The 19,288-nt window shown below is 47.1% G+C and overlaps 1 long non-coding RNA gene across 1 annotated transcript; it reads right to left on the reverse strand.

Annotated features, from left to right (window-relative positions):
• Positions 1–7,282: 7,282 nt before the first annotated feature.
• On the reverse strand, positions 7,283–12,409 carry LOC129657334 (uncharacterized). Its single transcript, XR_008716688.1, has 3 exons — positions 11,987–12,409; positions 7,782–7,863; positions 7,283–7,589 (listed from the first exon to the last, which is right to left on the reverse strand). It is a non-coding gene; the product is annotated as an uncharacterized LOC129657334 (long non-coding RNA).
• Positions 12,410–19,288: the final 6,879 nt, after the last annotated feature.

Here is a 19,288-nt window from a genome sequence, read left to right on the forward strand (position 1 = left end):
TGAAGTTTTATTGGTCTCCCGCGTAAACCAAGCTACTCAGCCTCTTTTCTCCACTGAATTTTCCTACTGAGCTATCCTCATTCTATTACTCTTTACATCTCTAATTAATATCTAATTAAAGCTATTGTATCCTGATCCTCGCCGACACGGTCCCCGCTTCGAATACCCTGGATCAGCCGGGGCTGGACCCCGGCAGGTGGCGCCCGAGACAGGCGATTCGAAGGTAGGTCCCCAACCCTTTCCCCCAGTGTTGAATTTTAGGGACGGATAGGACCCCACTCAGGGTGCCGCGGACCCCCCGTAGGATAGACAGGGCGAGTAGGAGTGGGAAGTGTTGAAAGTGTTAAAGAGTTAGAGTTAGACAGAAAAAACGGTTTCTGAAGTTAAAAGGCCAAAGAAAAGCCTGATCTTTTGAAAGCTAAAAGCTTTATCTTCTATTATACTTAATTTTCTGACATGGGTAACACTGAAACTAAGAATGGCAACTCTTTATACAAGTAATCTTGAAACTGTTAAAGAGGCTACTGTTAATTTAGATACTTGGGTGAAGGTAAAAAACAACTAAAAACTTATCCTATAAATATGATTAAAAATGTTCTGGACCCTCGTCATGAGGCTGTGGGATAGCCTATGGGAGAGGCTATAGAGGTGGATGGTAGTGGGTCTCCACCTTCTGCGCAGATCATATTTTCTGCCATTGACGAAGAAAAGGAGGGAGACTGTGCTCTACCTCCCGAGGAAGGAGAGGGCTTACAGGACGCTGCAGCCGGGCGCCCTGGCGAGCCCCCTCTTCCTCTACACAAACCTTTAAAAATTTATCCAACAATTTCTGATTTAAGGCGACTACCCCACCTCCGCTTGCACCTCCCAGGGCCTAGGAATTCCCGAGTTTACATCCAAAGCCTCCCAGACCATTGCCTAAGGCTGAAAAAGATAAAAAAAGTTTATTTTAAACTAAGGAGCTTTTAAAGAATACACAATATACAGAGCCTACTCATTGCAGAAAAACCCCTCAGGGGGGCCTCAGCCAAGCAAAAAAAAAAAAAAAAAAAGAGAGAGAAAAATTTTAAAAAAGTGAAAAAGAAAAAAGGAAAGAAAATAGAGAAAGATGTAAAGATAGAGAAAGAGCTAAAGAGTGAAAAGGAGAGGAACGGAGAAGGAAGGAATCAGGGAACGCAGCAAGATAGAGAAAGGAAGTTAAAAAAGGAGATACAGAGAAAAAGATAGGAAAAAAAAAAAGATTAGGGAAGAGAAGAGGGTAAAGGGAAAGAAACGAAGGAAAGAGAAGGGTAGCGAAAAAGGAAGGGGAGAGAAAAGTGAGAAAGGAAGGAAGAGAGGGACCAGGCGCCCTGGCGAGCTCTCTCCGGCTCTGTGCAAACCTTTTAATAAAACAAAAGTCATCTACCACTTTCTGATTTAAGGCGATCGCCGCTGCCTCCGTTTGCGCCTTCCAGGGCCCAAGAGTTCCCCATTTTGCCCCCAAAGCCTCTCAAAGTGTTGCCTAAGCCTGAGGAAGATAAAAAGTTTTTTGAACAGTGGAGATTTTAAAACAGACTGCGTACACAATATGCAGAGCGTGCTCCTTGGAGAAAACCCCCTCAGGGGGGTCTCACCCAGGCTAAGAGAAAAGCCAAACTTTTAGCAACAATATTAACCCCTTACTCCAATTCCAACGGGAGTGGCTGACTCCCTACCTGAGGGCATTGTAGGATTTGTGCTGGGGTTCTTAAAAAAAAAAAAAAGAAAAGAAATTTCGGGGGTGCATGGCGTAGTAGATTCTGATTATATTGAGAAATTAAAATTTTGACCTCACCGCCTACTAAAACTGTGCAAATTAATAAAGGTCAAAGAGTAACACAGTTTTTGCTTTTTACCTTATTATCAGACAGGAAAAAATTTGACTTCTCAAGCTAAGAGCCACAGAGCATTTAGAGCTAGTGATCTAGCTTTTTGGGTGCAGGAAATTACAGCTCCAAGGCCTTTAAAAGATCTTTTAATTCAAGAAAATAAAATGTCAGGGCTATTAGACACAGGAACAGACGTCTCTTAACATTGCTGGGAAAGACTGACCCAGCTCCTGGCCAACACATACTACTGAAAATGAGTTGGTGGGATAAGAGAAAGTGGTATGCGGGGTGGGAATGCTGTAGAGAAAAAGGTGAGGGAGAGTTTAAAACCTTGAAGAGTAGTGAGTTCCCCGTTGCTGGAAGTATTCAAGCAAAGATTAGATGGTTACTTGTCATCTAAAAAGCTATAGACCAGATTTAGTTTACAAAACGATAACTGGAGAAGCTTATAAAGATGTGCGACACCTCTTGACTTGCTTCTCATATTTAGGCGCCAAAAGTTCTGAAAACTGATAATGCCCCTTTGAAGCTGTGGAGATATTGTTTACTAACTTTAAATGATTTCCAAAAATTATTAGGGGACATTAATTGGATACGCCCACATTTAAAGCTGACTACTGCAGGTTTAAAGCCTTTGTTTGATTGCTTAAAAGGTGATCCTAATTCCAGTTCTAAGAGAAAGTTGACTAATGAGACAGAGTCGACTCTTGTTAAAGTAGTTGAGACTTTAAATGATCAGTTAATTAGGATTAGTATTACCAAAAGATGAGATTAAATTATTCTTGCCACAAAACATACACCTACAAGGTGCTTGTGACAAAAAGGCCCACTGGTTCCATCTACCAGTGACCCCAAGAAAAATAGTGTTATCTTATCCCAGCTCGGTGGCACAATTAATTATAAAAAGAGGAAAAAAGAAGTGTAAAACTTTTTAGAAAAGAAGTAACAAATATAGTAATTCCATTCAATAAGGATCAACTACAAGTCTTTTATAAAATAGTGATGATTGGCAAGTTGCCCTGATAGATTTCAGGGGTCAAATTTTGTTTCATTTGCCCTCAAGCCCCCATAGTAGTTACAAGTTCAAAAATGTTAGATTGGCAGTTTGAGGATACCTGTGGAACTTTCCAACCCTACGTAGTTCCTACGCTCCCCTTTACCCTATGGGGGAGGGACGTGCTGTCTCAAATAAGAGATACTCAGAGAAGGAGTTTTCTCAATTTCTTAGTTATCAACAGGTGGTACAATTAACAATGCTTTATATATTTTTATAAATACATAATATAAATATATTTGCCTAATTACAGTTTGCCTAATTAGGTATGGGTATAAATAAAATATAATAAAGGTATACCTAATTCTATTTATAGATCTATACTTAATTAATTTGTATTTAATTAATATGTATGCTACATATGCATATTATATATATACTGTATAATTAAATGTATATTGCAGTAATATAATGTGTGTGGGGCTGATATTAATTGGTATAGATTGATGTGCTGTGATGATATATGTTCTATATACTGTATAATTATATTATATATGTGACATGTATTATTGCAGTGCATTGGTTTGTGTTGGTTGGTATTAGCTGTGTACGTGTTGTATTGCTGTAATATATATATTAATTAATATATTAATTATAAAGATTAATTCAAATATATTGATTTATATATATTATATGTCAATAAGTTTATACTTGTTGCCATATATAAATACATATATAAATACATTTTGCATTTAGGTATATCTGTATACTAAAATGAGATAAGGAGGTTATACATTTATTATTTAAATTTATACAGAGACCTAAACTAAACATTAGACCTAAATTAACATATCCCTAACTTTATGTTGTTAAAATGTAAATTTTAAAAATTTTAAAAATTAAATTGACAACTGCTTGACAATTCCTTTGCCATAAAACCCCCATAATGCCCACTGTGGTGGCATGGCCTCAGAGGAGAAGGGCAGCACGTGGAAGGGGCAAGAAACATCACTTGGGTCCTTTGTGGAACAAAACCTTAATCTGGCCAGGGTTTCGGGGAAGTTGTGTAAGGGGGACCCTTCTCCTGGGGTAAGGGCAGGATTAAGCAGCGAACCCCCAAGAACAGTTGGAAAGTGAGCAGGAAGACCACAGCCCCAAGAATTCCTGGAACAACTGCAGCCCTAAAACCAAGGCTGAATCAGGACCACAGACACCACACGCCCTCCAGCTCCCGTCACCACGGTAACCAGATGTGAAGCCCAAGGAAAAGTGAGCTGGGAGAGCACAGACAAGGAAACCAGGAGCAAGGACCTCTCAGAGGTACAGTGCCCAAGGAAGACCCCAAACTCAGAGCGGACAGACGCGGCTCGACACCATCTGCCTACACTGCCACCTGAAGCGGAATCGCCTCAGCAACAGCACCTCTCAAGCCCTTCGCAACCCTCACCCAGAGTGGCGGAAAGCCCCACGGTAAAGGTCTAGCAGAAAGAAGGACGTGTGACTTCTCACTAAAAAATCTGGGGCTTGTGAAAAGATCGGAGAAACAGACTTATTCCAAAGATATAGAGCAAGCCTCAGAACCAGACTCCCATGCGGTGCCCACGCAGGGATTGTCTGGCCAGGAATCTGAAGTCACTGGGACTTTCCTGGGAGTCCAATGCTTAAAACCGTGTGCTTCCAGTGTGGGGGTGCAGCTTTGATCCCTGGTTGGGGAACAGAGATTCCCCAACATGTCCCAAGGTGTGGTAAAAAAAAATAATAAAATGAAATAACCATGATCGGTGTGATGGGAACAACGTGCGTGATCAGATGGTCATTTTGGCAAACAGATGGAAACGCTGAGAAAGAGCCCAAAGGAAATAGTAAAGATGAAAATGCATAAACAGGGAGGAAGAAGGCCTTTCGTGGGAAATTCAGTAGGATCAGTAGGAGCTGCATAGCTGAGGAAAGAGCCACCAAACATGAAGGCAAGTCAAAAAATTACCTGAGCAAGAAAAAAGTGCGGAAGTAAAGCCGATTGAGCAGGCGTGGGTTGTGGGGCAACATCAAGCTCTGACACGTGCGTAACTGAAATCCTGGAAGGGGAGGCGAGAATGGACAGAAGAGATAGTCAAAGAAATGGCAAATGGCAGACACCAAGACACGGATCCAAGAAGGCGGGGAGGTGGTGGAGGAAGGCAGAGTTCAGATGATTTTTAGGGCAGTGGAGGTACTCTGTGTGATACTATAATGAGGGATGTATGTCAGTATGAAGTGAAAGTCGCTCAGCTGTGTCTGACTCTTTGCAACCCCATGGTCTATACAATCCATGGGATTCTCCAGGCTGGAATACTGGAGTGAGTAGCCTATCCCTTCTCCAGGGGGTCTTCTCAACCCAGGGATTGAACCCAGGTCTCCCACATTGCAGGCGGATTCTTTCCCAGCTGAGCCACCAGGGAAGCCCAGGTATACTGGAGTGGGTAGCCTATCCCTTCTCCAGCGGATCTTCCCGACCCAGGAATCGAACCAGGGTCTGCTGCATTGCAGGCAGATTCTTTACCAACTGAGCTACCAGGGAGGCCCTATACCTCATTATACACGTGTCCAAACCACAGAACTGCAACAGCAAGAGTGCATCCTCAGGTAAACTGTGGACCTTGGGTGGTTGTGACCTGTCAATGAAGGTTCATCCTTGGTAAACAACGTACATCCTGATGAGTGAGGCTGACTGTGGAGGAGGCTCCCCATGTGCGGGTGGGGGCATCAGGCGGTACATAGGAAACCTCTGTATTTACCTCTCGATTTCACTGTAAACCTAAACTGCTCTTTAAAAATAAATTTTTTAAAAAAAAAGCTCTGAGAACACCAACCAGCATAAATACCAAAACCAAACAAACAAATTAAAAAACCTCAAACAAACACATAACCACATGTTGGCATACACTCCAGAGACAGAGAGAAAATGTAAGGCCAACCAGAGCGGGAGAAAAGAAGCATTATATACAGAAGAATCCTGGGGGAGAACATGGCAACCCACTCCAGTATTCTTGCCTGGAGAGTCCCCACGGACAGAGGAGCCTGGTGAGCTACAGTCCACGGGGTCACAGAGAGTCAAACGACTGAAGTGACTGAGCATGCGTGCATACAGAAGAACAGAGATACAGTTTACAGCGGAGTTCTCATCAAAATGATGCAAGACAGAAAACAGTGGAAGGCATCTTTAAAGTGTTGGAAGGAAGAAAAAACTGTAAACTTCAAGAAAATATCTTCTCCTAAATGAAAAGGAAGTAACAAGTTTCTCAAATAAACAAAAATTGCTTATTTGAAACAAAATGCTTTTCAAGGCGATCAACAGCAAAAGAAGTGCTAAAGTAGTTCTTCAGGTGGAAAACCCTTACATTGGGCTGAAATTTAGAAATGAACTCGCTGGACATGGAATCAATGAAGATGAAATTAAACCCATTTTTTTTTCTATTTTCCAACTGCTCTAAAAGATAAACTATCTAAAGAAAAAATTGTAACAATATGTTTATGGCATGTATAAAAGTAAATACGACCATAAAGATAAGTTGAAAATATCACATTCTAAGGTCTTTACATGTGAAATAGTACAGTGTTATCTGAAGGTAAACTCTGATTTATTAAGGATATATAGTTAAACTAAAGGGAAACACTGAAAGTTGTTTAAGAGGTATAAATAATAAATCTATAGACAAGATGGAATCATAAAACAATACCCAATTAACACAAGAAAAGGCTAAAACACAGGAAAAAGAAACAAAGAATATATGAAACAAACAAAAGAAGACTAGATGGACTGTAGATAGCTGGACTGTAGCCCACCAGGCTCCTCCATCCCTGGGATTTCCCAGGCAAGAGTACTGGCGTGGGTTGCCATTTCCTACAAGGGGATCTTCCCAACCCAGGTCTCTTGCATTGCAGGCAAATTCTTTACTGTCTGAGCCATCAGGGAAGCCTCAGGTTTTAATCAAACCTTATCAATAATCACATTAAGTATGCATATCTAAACATACCAGGTAAAAGGCAGATTGTGAGCTTTTATCTTTAAAAATTGAGAATCAATTAAATATTGCCTATGGGAAACCTACTTGGACTATAAAGATATAAATAGATACCAAAAAAGTAAAAGACGAAAAGAGAGGGCTTCCCTGGTGGTCCGGGGGCTAAGAATCTGCCTTGCCATGCAAGGGACACAGGTTCGAGCCCTGGTCGGGGAGGGCCCACATGCGGCAGAGCCACCAAGCCCACACGCCACAGCTGCTGAGCCCAAGCTCTGGAGCCTGTGAGCTGCAACCGGCGCCCGTGCTCTGCGACAAGAGGACCAACTGCAGTGAGAAGCTCGAGCACCACCACGAGCAGTAGCCCCCACTGTCTGCAGCGGGAGAAGCCCGCACACAGCAGCAAAGACCCATCACGGCCGAAAAAGAAAAAGATGAAAAGAGTTAAATCACATAAACATGAAGCGAAAGAACTATGCTGTTATCAGCCAAGTTTAGACAAAGCGAGGTTGTCAGAGATAAAGAGGAACACTGCATAATGACAAACGTGCAGCCATAACAATCCAAAGGCGTGCGCACCTAGGCAATACAGGAGCCCCAGACTCACGGGGCTGAGGGCCGCTCAGGAGTGTCCGGCTCTCTGCGGCCCCAGGGGCTGCAGCACGCCAGGCCTCCCTGTCCTTCGCCACCTCCTGGAGTTTGCAGATTCACGGCCATTGCATTACTGCTGCCATCCAACCGGCGCATCCTCTGAAGAAAGAAACAGACAAATCCACAGCTGCAGCTGGAAATGTCAACTCTGTTCCAGAAATGGACAGAAAAAAACAAAACCAAAAACCCAGAAGCCCAGTAAGAATGAAGAAGACCTGAACAGCACTGTTAGACCCAACTGACATGCAGAGAACATTCTATACAATAACAGAAAAATACAGAAAAATATACCTGGACTGTAGAACGAATCTCAGCAAATCCAAAAGAATAGAAATCATCTGATCTTGAACCATAACAACATTAAACTAGAAATCTGCAACACAAGAGTTTCAGGAAAAAAAAGAGAAGTATTTAGGGACTAAACGACACGCTTGTGAGAACCAGATAAAAGAGTAAGTGTCTGGGGAAATTTTAAAATATTTTAAAATGAAAATAAAACCTATCAGTATTTGTGGAATGCAACTAAAACAGTGCTTAAAGGAAATTTTATAGTCTTAAAATTACTTTAGAAAAGACTAATGATTTCAAATCAAATAATATAAGCTTCCATTGGAAGAAACTAGGAAAAGAAAAGCAAATAAATTCAAAGCAAACAGAAGGAAGCGAATTATACAGATTAGAGAAGAAATCAATGAAATTTAAAACAGTAGGAAAAATCAATAAACCAAAAGCCAAGTTATTTTTAAAGATCAATGAATCAATAAACGTCTAGCACAAATGCTCAAGAAATGAAAAGGGAAGGCAAAAATGATCAATATCAGCAGGAAAAGAGTGGCTGTTACTTCAGACCACACAGCTCACGAAAGGCGACAAGGGCCACGAACAACACCTCAATGACCGTAAAGCCTCCCATAACCAAGTTTCATGAGATGGTTAAAATTTTTACAATTAATCGATGTAATGTTCCATATTAATAGGTTAAAGAATAAATGCCATATGAAGATCTCAATAAGTGGAACAAAAATCATCTGTCAAAATTTGAAATCTATTCACGATAAAAAAAAATTAGCAAACCAAAAATAGTAGGAAACCTCCTAACCTGAACAAGAGAATTGACAGCATTGACAGCTAATACCTACTTAATGGTGAAAAAATGGGCATTTTCCCTCAAGATTAAAAAATCAGCCAAGGATTCATGTTGACGTTTGGCAGAAACCAACACAATACTACAAAGCAATTATCCTTCAATTAAAAATCAGATCAGATCAGTGGCTCAGTCGTCTCCGACTCTTTGTGACCCCATGAATCGCAGCACGCCAGGCCTCCCTGTCCATCACCAACTCCCAGAGTTCACTCAGACTCACATCCAGCGAGTCAGTGATGCCATCCAGCCATCTCATCCTCTGTCATCCCCTTCTCCTCCTGCCCACAATCCCTCCCAGCAGCAGTCTTTTCCAATGAGTCAACTCTTCCCATGAGGTGGCCAAAGTACTGGAGTTTCAGCTTTAGCATCATTCCTTCCCAAGAAATCCCAGGGCTGATCTCCTTCAGAATGGACGGGTTGGATCTCCTTGCAGTCCAAGGGACTCTCAAGAGCCTTCTCCAACACCACAGTTCAAAAGCATCAATTCTTCGGCGCTCAGCCTTCTTCACAGTCCAACTCTCACATCCATAGCATGACTACTGGAAAAGCCATAGCCTTGACTAGACGGACCTTTGGTGGCAAAGTAATGTCTCTGCTTTTGAATATGCTGTCTAGGTTGGTCATAACCTAAATGAAAAGAAAGCAGCTAAGGATGTCCTCTTTCAACACTCTTATTCAACATGCAGCAGAAGTCCTAGCCCGTGCAATAAGGCAAGGGAAAGAAATGAAAAGAATAAGAAAATAAGAAATAAATCTCCATTCACAGATAGCATGACTTCTATGTAGAAAATCCTGAAGACTCTACACAAAAGAGCTCTAGAATTAATAAATGAGAGCTGCAACAACTCATGATCAACAAACAAAAATCACTTACATTTCTCTCTATTAGCAACAAAGAAATGGAATTTGAGATTGGAACAGATGCACAGACAATAGCACGGGAAATGCTGTATTTGGGTACAAAAAGTGCAGCCCTCAGGCTAGAAACTAAAATCACTAATGACATCAAATGACAAATTGGGAAAGAACGAAGCCAGAAGACCCATCCATGCGGTTTCAAAACTCGCTACAAAGTGACAGTGATCATGATGGGGAAGCATTGGTGAAAGCCAGACATACAGATCAGAACAGAATACAGACCCTAAAAATGGACCCATGGGCAGTCATATGGTTGTTGACAAAGGCACAGCATCGATTAAGCATCAAAAGGACAATCTTTTCAATCAACTATGCTAGAAAAAGTGTGCGTTTATGTGCAACTAACTTTCAACCTTACACCTTATAACCAAATCAACTCAAAATGAAACACTGAAAAAACACGTTGTTCAGTAAGCTGTGTCTGACTCTTTGCAACCCCATGGACTGCAGAACGCCAGGCTCCTCTGTCCAATATCTTCCAGAGTTTGCTCAGATTCGAGACCACTGAGTCAATGATGTTATCTAACCATCTTATCCTCTGCTGCCTGCTTCTCCTCCTGCCTTCTGTCTTTCCCAGCATCAGGGTCTTTTCCAATGAGTCAGTTCTTTGCATCAGGTGACCAAAGTACTGGAGCTTCAGCTTCAGCATCCGTCCTTCCAATGAATATGAATATCCAGGGTGGTTTCCTTTAGGATTGATTGATTTGCTCTCCTTTACATATTAAAAAATACATAAAGTTATAAAAGTTCTAGAAGACATAGAAAACAAATGACCTTGAATTAGGCAATATTCCTAGACAGGATACCAATAACATCATCCACACACAACAAAGGTTGCTAAGTTGAACTTTACCAAAATTACAACATCTGCTCTGTAAAACAAAAATTAAAAACAAACAAACAAAAAGAACTCTTCGCAGAATGAAAGGACAAGGCATGAACCAGGAGAAAATATTTGCAAATCACATTTCTCACAAACAGTTGGAACTGGACATGGAACAACAGACTGGTTTCAAATAGGAAAAGGAGTACGTCAAGGCTGTATCTTGTCACCCTGCTTATTTAACTTATATGCAGAGTACATCATGAGAAACGCTGGGCTGGAAGAAGCACAAGCTGGAATCAAGATTGCCGGGAGAAACATCAATAACCTCAGATATACAGATGACACCACGCTTATGGCAGAAAGTGAAGAGGAACTAAAAAGCCTCTTGATGAAGGTGAAAGAGGAGAGTGAAAAAGTTGGCTTAAAACTCAACATTCAGAAAACGAAGATCATGGCATCCCGTCCCATCACTTCATGGGAAATAGATGGGGAAACAGTGGAAACAGTGTCAGACTTGAGTTTTTGGGGCTCCAAAATCACTGCAGATGGTGACTGCAGCCATGAAATTAAAAGACGCTTACTCCTTGGAAGAAAAGTTATGACCAACCTAGACAGCATATTCAAAAGCAGAGACATTACTTTGCCAACAAAGGTCCGTCTAGTCAAGGCTATGGTTTTTCCAGTAGTCACGTATGGATGTGAGAGTTGGACTGTGAAGAAAGCTGAGCACCAAAGAATTGATGCCTTTGAACTGTGGTGTTGGAGAAGGCTCTTGAGAGTCCCTTGGACTGCAAGGAGATCCATCCAGTCCATTCTGAAGGAGATCAGTCCTGGGTGTTCTTTGGAAGGAATGATGCCAAAGCTGAAGCTCCAATACTTTGGCCACCTCATGCAAAGAGATGACTCATTGGAAAAGACTCTGATGCTGGGAGGGATTGGGGGCAGGAGGAGAAGGGGACGACAGAGGATGAGATGGCTGGATGGCATCACTGACTCGATGGACGTGAGTCTGAGTGAACTCTGGGAGTTGGTGATGGACAGGGAGGCCTGGCATGCTGCGATTCATGGGGTCACAAAGAGTCGGACACAACTGAGCGACTGAACTAAACTGAACTGAACTTATAGTCACAGTATAGAGGAGCAAAAAGCTCTCAAAAGTCACCCATAAGAAAACAAATGGTTATTTTTAAAAAAGAGGAAAAGATTTAGATCAAGAATGCACTGAAGAGGAAATACAGATGACAAGCAAGCACGTGGAAAAATGCAGGGAAAAAAAGAACCTGGAATGTCTTGGGGTTCTAGGAATTTGGGGGTTGCTTTAAAAGAGAGATGAGTACATGTTACAAGACCACTGGAGCTCCTGTGAGAGCGTGTGCAGTGACCAAAGCTAGAATACTTTAAACAACAAAATAGACAAAGTACTGGATTAGAACCCAAAGAATAAAATAAACACCTTTGAGTCCATACTGAGAAAGAAAGAAAGCGAGGAAGGAAGACAAGAGGGAGGGAGAAAAGAAGGAAGGAAAGGAAAAAGAAAGAAAGAAAGGCAGGAGAGCTCCTTTTTACGGAAGACTTCCGAGTAACATGGAGGAAAATACAGGGAATTACCATTAGAACACCAGTCATGATTACTGCGGGCAAAATCCAGTGCTGGATGCTAAATCAGTAGGCAAACGTTTCAGGAGAGGCAGGATATGTGCATAGCCTCAATGTATGTCTTCCAACAGTATTACAGATTGCAAAAAGGAAAACAGTAACTTCACAAAGAAGTCTGGCAGGCTCCAGCCTGACTTAGTGACCGAGACCGGGTGCTCCTGTAACGGGACGCACAGTCAGCCCTGATGCGGCTGGTCGAAGAGCGCACACAGCCCCTGCGTTATTCTTTCTGGCGATGCCTCAGCTGCATCACGAGAAAATCTCAGAAGAACCCACACTGAGAAGCAGTCTATGAAATAACTGGCCTGTACGTTCCGGGTCTCCAGGTCATGAAAGACAAGGGAAGTCAGAAGAGCCACGCAGATGGGAGGGGCCACGCAGATGGGAGGAGCCACGAGGGTGGGAGGGGCCACGCAGATGGGAGGAGCCACGCAGATGGGAGGAGCCACACAGATGGGAGGAGCCACGCATGTGGGAGGAGCCACGCAGATGGGAGGGAGGAGCCACGCAGATGGGAGGGAGGAGCCACGCAGATGGGAGGGAGGAGCCACGCAGATGGGAGGGAGGAGCCACGCAGATGGGAGGAGCCACGCAGATGGGAGGAGCCTGGGGACACGTGAAAGCTAAATCCAATTGGAATCACAGACTAACTAGATTCTGAAACTGAAGTAAGAATTTTAATGGAAAATCTGGTATATCAAAGTGACTTCCTTCGTACAGGTCTTTGTACTGTGGTTATGTAAGATGTTAATGTTAGGGGAGCCTGGGTGAAAGCTTTGGGGGCATTTTCTGTGCTGTTCTTGCAATTCTCTCAATCTAAAATTATCTCCAAATAAGAGGTTAAGAGCAAAAAGTGATTGAGAAGAAAAAAGCTGGACTTTGCACACAGCCTGATTTCAAGACTTCCTGTAAAGCTACAGCAATGCAATCAGTGAGATATTGGGGGAAAAAAAAAAAACAAAAACACAAAGATCAATGGAACAGAATATAAGGTCCAGAAATAGAGCCATAAGCACATATGGCCAATTGATTTTTGACAAAGATACAAAGGTGATTCAGAAATACAGGCTTGTCTCTTCAACACGTGGTGCTGGGAATACAGTGAGACCCCACCCATACCTCACACCTTATAAAAAATTAACTCAGAGTGCATTATAAGCCTAAATGTAAAATGCAAAACTGTAAAAGTTTTAGAAGAAAATATCCATGACCTCAGATGAGTAAAGTTCTCTTAGATACATCAATAAAAGTGTGATCCCTAATAGAAAAAAAAAGATAAATTTGACTTCATCAAATTTCTTTAAAATTGCTTTGCAAAAGATATTGCTAAGAGAGAAAGAAAAACCACAGACTAGGAGAAAACATTTACAAATCACGTAGCTGATAAAGCATTTGAATTCAGAATATATAAAGAACCCTCATACTTCAATAATAGGTATATTAACAATCCAACAAAAACTAAGCGAAGGGTTTGAACAGACATTTCACCAGTGAGGATATATGAATGGTAAATGAGCTTATGAAAACTTGCTCCATATTATGCATTGGGAAACACACATTAAAAATTAAAACCACAATGAGATACCACTCCACAGGTATGGGAAGAGCTCATTTTTTCTTAGACTTATGCTACATGTGCTGGCAAGAGTGAGAAAGAACCAGAATTCTCCCACATTGCTGGTGAGAATGTGGGGGAAATGGTTTGGCAGACTCTTACCAAGGTTAACACACACTTTGTACAGGACCCACCAGACACAGTCCCGGGTTCTTATCCAAGGGAGATGAACCCAAACGTCCCTCAAACGGAGACTGTGTCAGCGGAATCCATTGGATCCATCCGGTGGGTGAAATACTACTCAGCAGAGTAAAACAATGAACCACTTACTCACAGGCAGCCCGGCTGAATCACAAGGGACTATGCAGAGCCAAAGGAGCCAGATTGAAACCGCCTCCTGTGTGACCCCGTTCAGATGACCTTCTGCAACAGAAGGAACCAGGGCTGGAGAGCAGATTGCAGACACCACAGGCCCTGGGTCGGGGAGGCTTCAGCTACAAAGAGAGCTTGGAGGGGTGATCACGGCTCTGCCCGGCACTGGGACTGTGGCGATGGTCACAGGACTCCAGCGTTCGTCAAGACCCTGTAAACTGCATGTGAACACACACACAAGCTGCCCTTACAGAGGGAGGCGGGGCCGCAATCCTCACCTCTCTTGCTCTCTCTGCTGGTCCCGATTCTGACTCCCTGTGGCTGAGCCCATGCTCAGATATCCCCCACTCACCCCCTGCCCTGTTCTGTGATACCTGGGCTGGCCTGACCTTTCCCTCAGCTTCTCAGGGGTACCTGGGCTGGCCCGACCCCTCCCTCAGCTTCTCGGGGGTTCCTGGGCTGGCTTGACCCCTCCCTCAGCTCCTCGGGGGTTCTTGGGCTGGCTTGACCCCTCCCTCAGCTTCTCAGGGCTGAGCACGCCTGCTCACCTTTGAGAAGTGTCCGCTCCTTCTCTACGTGACCCCTTCAGGCACCAACCACATGACCCAGCTGGACCAATCAGAAGCCTGCCCTGGCATTTTATATGCAGACACTGGATAGGGTGGGGGTCTCTCTTTTAACTGTGGATTTGAGCTGTGAGGGTGGCCAGGGGCCACTTCCTCTCCCTCTCAGAAGAGTCCAGGGGAAGGTGTCCCAAGTGTATCAAAGACGAGGAGCCCTGGCTTCAGTCTGGGGGTGGGGGGCCTGCTCCCTCCTGCTCCCTTGCAGTCTGGAACAAGCTGAGGCTCCAGTCAGGCTGGACTCAGCTCCCTGGCCCCCAGTTGGTGGCTCAGTTCCCCCAGGCTACTTGCCACTCCCCAGGTCTGGGGCTCTCACTGCAGGCAACACTCCCAGGCTTGTGGTCTCTTTGGAACTCCGCCACACTCTCCCTGAGTGGGCGGGAACACAGGCAGAGGGAAGCCATGGGAGAGGAGGCAGGAGGACCCCCCAAACCAGGGCCAGAGGACCCCCAGCACACCCCTGGGTACGAGGCCACATCCAGCGTGAAGAGAGGCCCAGCCTTGTCCTGCTGTTGGCGAGAGCTGGACCCCCGCAGTTCCAACCCAGCTGGTCGTCTCCCACAGCAGCCCCCACAGCCCTCCCACCCAGCCCATTAACTGGGCCACATCTGCCGACCGAGACCACAGCTCGCTCTAGAGCCTGCTGCCCTGCCCTCCTGGGCTCCAGCGGGTCCAGGCTCTGCCTCTCACCGCCAAATGGCTCCACTCTTGTGATGGGCCAGCCCCACGGAGGCTCTCCGGGCTGGGCTCCTGGTGGCCTGCTCCTCTGTGGACCAGCCGGCCCCACTTCACTGGAGCCTGGCCGAGACCCTTGCCAAGTCTGTCCAGAAGCCCCGGCCACCCTGTGCCGGCAGGGATCGTGTGTGCATCATCCCACAGCCCTCAGGTGCTGGGAACTGCACTCTGGCTGGGAGAACCCACTTTGCTCCACACCTGCCCCGTCACCCAGGGTCCTGAGAGGGGGACTCCTGCCCGCCCGTGCACCCCCACGGCAGGTCCTGTGACGGGCTGGGAGTGCGGATGAGAAGGCAGGCCCAGAGTGGCGGCCACAGGCTTGCTTAGACCCCGGGATGTGGTCTGTGCTGGGATCCATGTGACAAACTCTGAGGAAGAGGGTCCTTCTCGGATCAGAGCCGGGCCTGCACTCCAGGTGGTAGCTGAGTGTCAGAGTGACCTGCCATCCGGCTGTCCTTCGCCAGGCAGGGGACGGGGAGCTCGTGCTGGCTGAGGCCGGCAGAGTCCGCGCGGCACAGGAGGGCTGATCCGGCGTCTGTCTCATGCTGAGCTCCGGCCCCACTTGACCCACCATGTTTCTCGCCCTGCTCGGTTCTTGCCGGCACCTGAAGATGGTTTTCCAGCATCTGGCCCCGCAGGCTGGGGAGGCACCCCTAGGGCAGTGGTGGAGCCGGCCCGCCCAGGGCCCCTTCTCTGGGCCAGCCAGTGATGCGGCCTCCCGCAGAGGGATGTTGATGCTGCTGGGAGCGCGTGTTGGGCACACCGTGCCAGGACTCTGGGCTGCCTTGGTGGCTATCAGGACCACATGGAGGCCTGCCCGCCCCATGGACTGGGCCAGCATAGAGCCGGGCTGCCCCAGGCACCTACTCAGCAAGTGATCGCTAAGCGCCCCGTGGGTGTCCACTCTACCCCAGTCTCTGAGACGCAAGGCAGTGGGGACCCCATCCTCATGGAACGTTCTAGAGGGGACCCAGAAAGCAAACAGCAGGAACCCTCGACGGTTACAGAGGGGTTGTCCAAGCTGTGCACAGGACACAGTAAGCCCTATGTGTGTGTCGGGGGGCCACCTGTAAGGAAGGGGGTCACAAGTAGACGGGGCGAGATGCAGGCCTCCCTTGCCCTCTGCAGCAGTGGGGATGCCAGGGGAGGCAGAGCCCTGATCCAGGACCTCCGGCCTCCAGCAGCCTGGACGGGGCTCCTGGGAAGGCTCCTGAAGGGAGGGGTCAGAGTTTGAGCCCTGTGGGCCCTGGGGATGGTGGCCAAAAACCCAGACGCCAGCTCTCGGGTTCAGAGACTCCTTTGCTCCCGCCGTTGGCTCCAGCAGCCCAGAGCATCTGTCGGCCTGAAGACAAGGGGCCAGGGACCTGCCCAGCAAGGCCTGTTCCAGCGGTCAGCGTGGGAGCCCAGAGCGTGGCCATCAGGGCTGGGGTGGAGGGCCTTGGGGTTCCTGGGGGCTCTGCATTCACCCTTCAAACTGCAGAAGCGTCCAAGCCTCCAGGCGTTCACCTCACTGCGTCATCTCTGATTCCAGGCTTCATCATCGGTTTTGAAATGAGTGATGTGGGAAATTCTACCCAGAATGCACTTGCATGATCACAAGGCGTGTGAACATCACCTGTGTCTGCAAAACCAAACCAGAGAAAAGGCTGCGGGCCTCTTTCAGCAGGGCGCCAAAAGCCGTGAGCAGTCATGGCTGCAAGCCTTACTTTAAAACATTCACCCTTGTTTGGCGAACCAAGTTTTTCATCAGCAATAACCCTCAAGAATTTGAAAATAGGATTATTTGTTTATGCATTTAAACTTTTTGTTTTATACCAAAGCATACCCCATTAACGTTGTGGGGACAGTGTCCGGTGGACAGCAAAGGGACTCAGCCATACACATACATGTGTCCACTCTCCCTCCAGAATAGGGTTAGTTAGAAGTGTGAAGGGAAGTGAAGCCACTCAGTCGTGTCCAACTCTTTGCAACCCCATGGACTGTAGCCCACCAGGCTCCTCAGTCCATGGGATTCTCCAGGCAAGCATACTGGAGTGGGTTGCCATTCCCTTCTCCAAGGGATCTTCCTGACCCAGGGATTGAACTCAGGTCTCCCACATTGCAGGCAGATGCTTTAACCTCTGAGCCACCAGGAAAGCGATGTAAACAATGTAAAAGCACTCAAATTTTTTCTCCCTGTTACATGCTCTCGTTTCTCCTTCCATTTAAGGAGTTACTTGGAAGTTGACAGAAATTCATCACGTTGGATTGTCTGTTTTCTCATCATAATGATATAAAACAAAGAAAACGCTTTTTTGTTTTTCTCAAAGCCCTACACCAAGTCTGCTTTACTTGGGGTGCCATTCTAACGGGACCGTGTTCTTGTGGGGATGAAATGGGGAACAGTCTGGCCCGTAAGGTTCTGGGCGGAACGTTCCAGGCGGCGGTGGGTGTGGGGGAAGGGCCCCATCTCTGGGTGTGAAGGAGAGCAGTCAGGGGGCCAGGGGGCCTGGAGCAGAGTGCACGTGGGGGAGGCGTGGGCCTGACCCTGAGATCACAGAGCAGGTGGGTCTCCTGCCGCCCTGCAGCCCCTCCGCGCAGCGATTCCGGGCCGCCCCCGGGGGAGCGAGGCCTGGGCATTTTAACAGACTTGTTGCTGGTACTGCAGGGCTCCCCCTGGGGCCACGCGACACTTTAGCAGGGGAAGTGGTGTGCCCAGGGAGCAATTGGACACTTCTGAGCACTTTGGAGAGGTGACCCGGCCCCAGATGAGCTGCGTCCCGGGGCTGGATTGGGGGCCCTGGGCCCTGGGGTGCAGAGCAGGGCGGAGGGCAGGGAAACGCCCAGCATGCATTAATGTGGGGCCGCGCCAGGGTAATGAGCTCTCAAGGCAGTGGGATCGATCGCCCTGCGGGGCATCCACATTTCTAAATCCCAGGCCGACGGGCTTGAGCCGCTGGGCCTGGGGCCCCTCGGACCTCGGAGGAGGCAGCAGACGCCCACCCCAGAAGCCCTCCAACTCAGGCCCACGCCTTGAAGGGCCCAGATCACAGGGAGGTGGGTCTTCAGGGAGAGACCGCAGACTGGAACTCCGGCCATGTGCCCGCTCCCCCCTCTGCCCGTTCATTCGTTCGTTCACTCCGTCCTTCAGCACAACGTGCCCCGGGCGCTGGAGTGATGCTGGAAGCTGTGGTGGTCCCTGCCTGGGTGGGGCTCCCAGCCCCCTGAGTGGGCAGAGGGAAGGCACTGGGGACAGTGGCCTCGGGACCTGCAGTGGACACACCACCCAGGCGGGCGCAGCGGGTGTGCCGCCGGGCCCATCCGGGTCAAGGCTAGACCTGGCCCGAATCTCAGCGTCCTCCCTGCTCCCTCGAGGCCCTGGGGTGCCGTCATGTCCCTCCCCAGGCCTCTCTGGCTGCTTCTCCTCTCTCCCTACCCTGCCACGCGGGGCTCCTAGCACGTGCTGTTCCATCTGCCAGCCATGCTTTTCCCTCCCCACCCCCCCTACACAGCACCCCAGGTCAGCTCAGACGTCCCTCTGCCAAGCGGTCTCCTGACTCCCGCCCAGAGTCGCCTGCACTCTGCACTATCTTTAGGGCCTGAGGCAGAGGGTTTTACTGGCAGGAAGGGCATCCCCATTTCACAGGGGTTTTGATTACCATGAAACTGATTAAAGTTAACATGAAGTTGCATTTTCAAAAAGCTGATTTTCCTAAGCCTTTAAGCTCACCAAATCTCACCATATGGCTTTAAAGCTGCCGCTGCTAAGTGGCTTCAGTCGTGTCCGACTCTGTGCGACCCCATGGACGGCAGCCCGCTGTTCTCTGTGAAATCAGAAAATTTCTTTCATGTGCCCTTTACTTAGCATCGGAGTCACTCAGAATGAACACGTACGCGCTTGCTGAGTCATTTCAGTTGTGTCTGACTCTTTGCAACCCCATGGACTGCAGCCCGCCAGACTCCTCTGTCCATGGGATTCTCCATGCAAGGATA

The sequence above is a fragment of the Bubalus kerabau genome, chromosome 7 (genome assembly GCF_029407905.1).
Source record: "Bubalus kerabau isolate K-KA32 ecotype Philippines breed swamp buffalo chromosome 7, PCC_UOA_SB_1v2, whole genome shotgun sequence".
NCBI lineage: Eukaryota > Metazoa > Chordata > Mammalia > Artiodactyla > Bovidae > Bubalus > Bubalus kerabau.